Source organism: Triticum dicoccoides, chromosome 3B (genome assembly GCF_002162155.2).
Source record: "Triticum dicoccoides isolate Atlit2015 ecotype Zavitan chromosome 3B, WEW_v2.0, whole genome shotgun sequence".
Taxonomy (NCBI): Eukaryota; Viridiplantae; Streptophyta; class Magnoliopsida; order Poales; family Poaceae; genus Triticum; species Triticum dicoccoides.
The window spans coordinates 83,091,120-83,097,412 of record NC_041385.1 but is presented as its reverse complement, the minus strand read 5'-3'; positions in this window follow the sequence as shown (position 1 = coordinate 83,097,412).

The following is a 6,293-nucleotide window of genomic DNA, read 5'->3' as shown; positions in this document are numbered from 1 at the left end:
TTGTCTTCTCTCATAGTGGCTAGTGCGACCGTCAAGACATCCTATCGGACCCCCATCTTGTGAGATTAATCCCATCTAGAATATTCATAATTTTGAGATTGCTTGGCTATTATTTTCTTGCATGTTCTTCGATTTGCTTACAGGAAAAATCCTTCGTGGATAGGTCGATCGCACCGTTGGCTCGGTTGATAACGCCGTGGAGTTGGTTCAACGATTGTCGTGGTATCAGTCGTGTATGGTTCTCCCTGTACGGTTGGTAGCCGGATCGTGAGGGTCAAGTCCCACCCAAAATCGTAGTTATCTTCCTCTCATCGAAAGATCGGGTCCCCAGTTCGCATCAAGTGGTATTAGAGCTGAGGTCCATCGATGAGAGATTTACTGTTTTATTAGATTAGTTTTTCAATCCTATAACCCAAAAAAGCCAAAAATATTTAGATTAGTTCATCCGTTGCACCTATCTTTTTAACCTTTAGCAATTTTTGCATCTAGTATTTATGTAGTTGAATTTTTGGTTGCATTCGTCTAATACTAGTGCTGGTTTAAATTCGTTTGGGAAAAAAATTGTCTACTAGATGGAACCCTTTTTTTGTCCATCATATCTTCTGCCGCAAGCTCATCTATATTCTGAAAAAGGAAAAAGAGATTGCATCAGGTTGTTTCTAGTTTTGCCGATTTGTGCATGCAATCCGAGGTCCCATCAGTCAAGTCCGTCCTGTCAGTGGCTTTAGCACGCCTGCCATCCACCGCCTGTTTGCCTCAGGCGCATACACCTTTGGTTTTTTCTACGGGCCGCACATCTCCTGCTCTGCCGCATACACATCCTGCGCCTGCTCTGCCCATCTGTGTCTACTAGCCAGCGCCGCTGTGTGTGCCGTAGTGCGGTGCTACACCGTATCCCAACACCCGTGCAATCAGATCTTGCTAGCTTTCCTAGGCGTGCTTTCCTGCCTAGCTTCCCTAGCACCCGTACATTGCAACAATTTTTTTTTCTGGTAGCCAACTTGTGTATATTCACTCACCGGCTTGATAAAAGAAAGTAAAAAAAGAGCAAAAAAGAAAAGAAAAGAGAGAGAGAGAGAAAGAGCAAAAAAAGAAAAGTTAAGAGAGAGAAAAATCTGGCCGGCTAGCATATTTTCCGGGACTGTTTAGCTACACAGGACATTATTTTTGCTGTGATCGCCGCTCCATATATTATATATTTCGAGCTTTGTCATACACTCATTTGTACTTCACTTATATCTAGCTACTTAGAGCTGTCACATATTTTCATTCGGTTTTCACTCCCTTGATCCAGTATCTGGGCTTAGATTGTTTTATCTCTTACTAGTCGACTGCCAGCACTAGTTAGGAGTTTGAGCAATTATTCAATTGCATTGCTTTTTGCTAAATTGTGCCACTGATATTGTGAGTTGATAAACCTTTGCCAAGCTACACTTTTTCCTATCAATAAGTACAGGTCCCGACACTACTGATTCCTGGTTATCGCTCCATCCAATCTTCATCGGTCGTTTGAAGCCAACACCAACTCGTTGATCACCACCTGTTGCATTGGTAAGAACAAGTACGAATTTGATTCTAAGTTTGAGTGTGAGCGAATTTTGTCCACCACATCCTATTAGTTGATAGGGATTATACATTGTTTTTTCCTCTTTCGCTAACAATGGCACAGGATCAACCCACACTTGAGGGACTCACCGCGGATGTTAAAGTCACCAGCGAGCGTCTCGCCCAACTTGAGGGTGCTCAGATTGTGGCAGAAGAGAGGCTCAAGGCCATCGAGGATGCACAAGGTGTTGCCAACACACAACTACAAGACATTTTGTTACGTTTGGACGAGCTGCGGACCGCACTCCCCGTCAACAACAACGTCGTTCCTCACAATTCCACGGGTGTTGCCGCTACTTCGAGAGCTCAACGTGTGCCCATGGGTCATCCACAACACCCAGCTACTGCCACTGATGCTGCAACCATTCCTCCCCGCGTCGCCGAGGAACATGGGGACAATTACAAGGATTATGCTGGTGACACCGAGGATGACCGCCACAATGACCTTGCTCATCAACAACTACGTTTCAACCGTCAAGGTATGGCACGAGGTCTACCCAGGTATGATGTTAGAGATTATGAACACTCTAGTGCCAAAATCAAATTTACTATTCCTGCTTTCAATGGTAAATATAATCCAGATGTTTATCTTGACTGGGAACTTTCTGTTGAACAAAATTTGCATGTCATGATATTCCTGAGAACAAAAGAGTTAGGGCAGCCACTAGTGAATTTACAAACTTTGCTTCCATGTGGTGGAGTGAATATTGTCGTATTAATGCAAATAATATACCTAGTACTTGGGATGCTTTAAAACGAGCTATGCGACAGCGTTATGTTCCTTCATATTATGCTCGTGATAAACAAAATGAATTGCAATGTTTAAAACAAGGTAGAAGCTCTATAGAGGATTATTATCAAGAATTGCAAACTGGCTTAGTGCGATGTGGATTAGTTGAAACCGACGATGCTATGATGGCTAGATTTTTAGGTGGTTTGAATTGTGATATTCAGGATATATTGGACTATAAGGAGTACAATTCTATTACTCGTTTGTTTCATTTTGCTTGTAAAGCTAAAAGGGAAGTACAGGGACGACACAACAAGGGACGAGGTAACTTTTCTGCAGGTCGTCACTCATCATGGACACACTCTCCAACTATCCCACCCACTACCGAGGCAACACCACATATCTCGAACAATGGTGCATTCCCAACAAGTTCAAAATCAGCTCCACAATCCTCTGCGGTTTCGAAAGCAACATCTCTAGCACCCACCACCTCGTCTGGACGCACAAGAGACATGAAGTGTCATATATGCAAAGTTGGTGGGCACTTGATGAGGGACTGCCCAAATAAACGTACATTCATTGTGTGACAAGATGGTGAGTACTCCTTTGCTAGTGATTTGGATGAAGAGACACATGCCATGCTTGCTTCTAATCATGCAGGTGACACGGAGGAGCATGAGGAGATACACATTAATGCTGATATGGCGGATAAATACCCAAGCCTTGTAACCATGCGAGTACTTAGTGCCCAAGTGGGATAGAATGAGATGCCTCAACACCATAATCTTTTTCAAACTAAGTTTGTTGTCAAAGGGCATTCAGTTCATGTGATCATTGATGGGGGAAGCTGCAATGATTTGGCGAGTACATAGATGGTCGGGAAACTTTGCCTCACCACTACAAGACACCCTCATCCATATTACATCCAATGGTTCAATGATTGTGGTAAGTTGAAGGTAACACGTCGCGTGCGAGTTCATTTTACACTTGGTTCGTATCATGATTATGTTGATTGTGATGTTGTACATATGCAAGCTTATTATTTATTGTTAGGTCGACCTTGGCAATATGATAATAGTGTCACCCATCATGGTAGAACAAATTCGTATACTCTCGTGTTTGAAGGAAAAACCATTAACTTGATTCCCATGACTCCCAATGAAATAATAATTGATGGGAAAGCAAAATCAACGGATCATACTACACACACTATGCTTGCTATAAATTATGAAATGTTTCCGTTGAGTGTCCCAACTTGTGATCCGGATATACACTGTGCCCATATAGTTAGTTTGCAACCCCACAATTCATACATAGACTCTGTGTGGGATAAAACTTTTCATGATTTTCCTAATGGTGCTATTACAAATTTATTTCACACTCATGACCTAACGCCTTCAGAACGGCCTATATACGTTGCATCTATTTTTGTGTTGTTCTATGATGTGTTTCAGATATATGAAAGCCGAGGACGGTTTTGTTTTCAAGGAAGGGAGGATGATGTGGACATAACTATCATAGAAACGTCTACAAATATTACACCACAAATTATTAACCAGGTACTTTTGTTCCTTTGGACATATTGTTTAACTCACAGAAATATGATATTACACTCATGTTGGATTTACTTGTACTCAGGAATAAAAGAATAAAAGAAGCAAGGGACTACTATGCCTTAAAACCAGATGGAGCAATCCATGCATGCATGCGCTCCATCATCCTTGCATGCATGCCCACCGAACTATCCATTACATCCCATCCATCATTAATATCACGTGGAGTGCACAGGGAACAAATTCCTTTTGATTTGAATCCATCGATCAGTGTCAGCGACGTGGGCTGCGCCAAGTCTCCTCACGTTAGGGCCTGCAGCTTCGGCCTTTGTACTGTCCAACTCGTGCACAACTTCCTTCGATCAACAGTCCGGCTGGAACACATCTATGTACTCATTTGCGTCTGTACCTCTTTAATAAATAGCTAGTCTAGGTTAGGGTTTAGACTCGGGTTTTGTTTAGAGAAGTTTAGCTATATTGCTACTTTTATTTGTCTTCGCTCGTAGCGGCTAGTGCGACCGTTAAGACATCCTATCGGAACCCCATCTTGTGAGATTGATCCCATCTAGCATGTTCGTAATTTTGAGATTGCTTGGCTATTATTTTCTTGCATGTTCTTCGATTTGCTTGCAAGAAAAGTCCTTCGTGGATAGGTCGATCGCGCCGTTGGCTCGGTCGATAACATCGTGGAGTTGGTTCAACGATTGCCATGGATATCAGCCGTGTACGGTTCTCCCTGTACGGTTGGTAGCCGAATTTTGAGGGTCAAGTCCTACCCAAAATCGTAGTTATCTCCCTCTCATCGAAAGATCGGGTCCCCAATTCACATCAAAAATCATATAGTCTTGTATGCTCCCTTTTCTTAACACAAGGTACCCCTCATGCTCATCCCGGTGTCAGCAAAGCAATTGGTTCATACTTTTTAACGCGCTTCAGCTTTTTCAACCCTCACGCAATACATGAGCGCAAACCATGGATATAGCACTATAGGTGGAATAGAATATGATGGTGGAGGTTGTGTAGAGAAGAAAAAAGGAGAAATTCTCACATCGACGCGGCTAATCAACGGGCTATGGAGATGCCCATCAACTGATGTCAATGCGAGGAGTAGGGATTGCCATGCAACAAATGCACTAAGAGCTATAAGTGTATGAAAGCTCAAACTGGATACTAAGTGGGTGTGCATCCAACTTGCTTGCTCATGAAGACCTCAGGCATTTGAGGAAGCCCATCATCGGAATATACAAGCCAAGTTCTATAATGAAAAAAATTCCCACTAGTATATGAAAGTGATAAGTCAAGAGACTCTATATGAAAAACATGGTGCTACTTTGAAGCACAAGTGTGGTAAAAGGATAGTAGCATTGCCCCTTCTCTCTTTGTTTCTCATTTTTTGGTGGGCTTCTTTGGCCTCTTTTTTTATTTGGGCTTCTTTGGCCTCTTCTTTTTTATTTGGGCTTCTTTGGCCTCTTTTATTTTTCATAAAGTCCGGAGACTCATCCCGACTTGTGGGGGAATCATTGCTTCCATCATCCTTTCCTCACTGGGGCAATGCTCTAATAATGACGATCATCACACTTTTATTTACTTACAACTTAATATTACAACTCGATACTAGAACAAAAATATGAGTCTATATGAATGCCTCCGACGGTGTACCGGGATGTGCAATGATAGCATAGCAAAGATATCAAAAAACGGGCAAGCCATGAAAACATCATGCTAGCTGTCTTAAGATCATGCAAAGCAATATGACAATGAATTCTCAAGTCATGTATATGATGATGATGGAAGTTGCATGGCAATATATCTCGGAATGGCTATGGAAATGCCATAATAGGTAGGTATGGTGGTTGTTTTGAGGAAGATATAAGGAGGCTTATGTTGATAGAGCGTATCATATCACGGGATTTTGATGCACCGGCAAAGTTTGCACCAACTCTCTGTTGGAAATATGCCCTAGAGGCAATAATAAAAGGATTATTATTATATTTTCTTGTTCATGATAATTGTCTTTATTCATGCTATAATTGTATTATCCGGAAATCGTAATACACGTGTGAATACATAGACCATAATATGTCCCTAGTAAGCCTCTAGTTGACTAGCTCGTTGATCAACAAATAGTCATGGTTTCCTGACTATGGACATTAGATGTCGTTGATAACGGGATCACATCATTAGGAGAATGATGTGATGGATAAGACCCAATCCTAAGCATAGCACAAGATCGTGTAGTTCGTTTTGCTAGAGCTTTTCCAATGTCAAGTATCTTTTCCTTAGACCATGAGATCGTGTAACTCCCGGATACCGTAAGAGTGCTTTGGGTGTACCAAACGTCAGAACGTAACTGGGTGACTATAAAGGTGCACTACAGGTATCTCCGAAAGTGTCTGTTGAGTTGA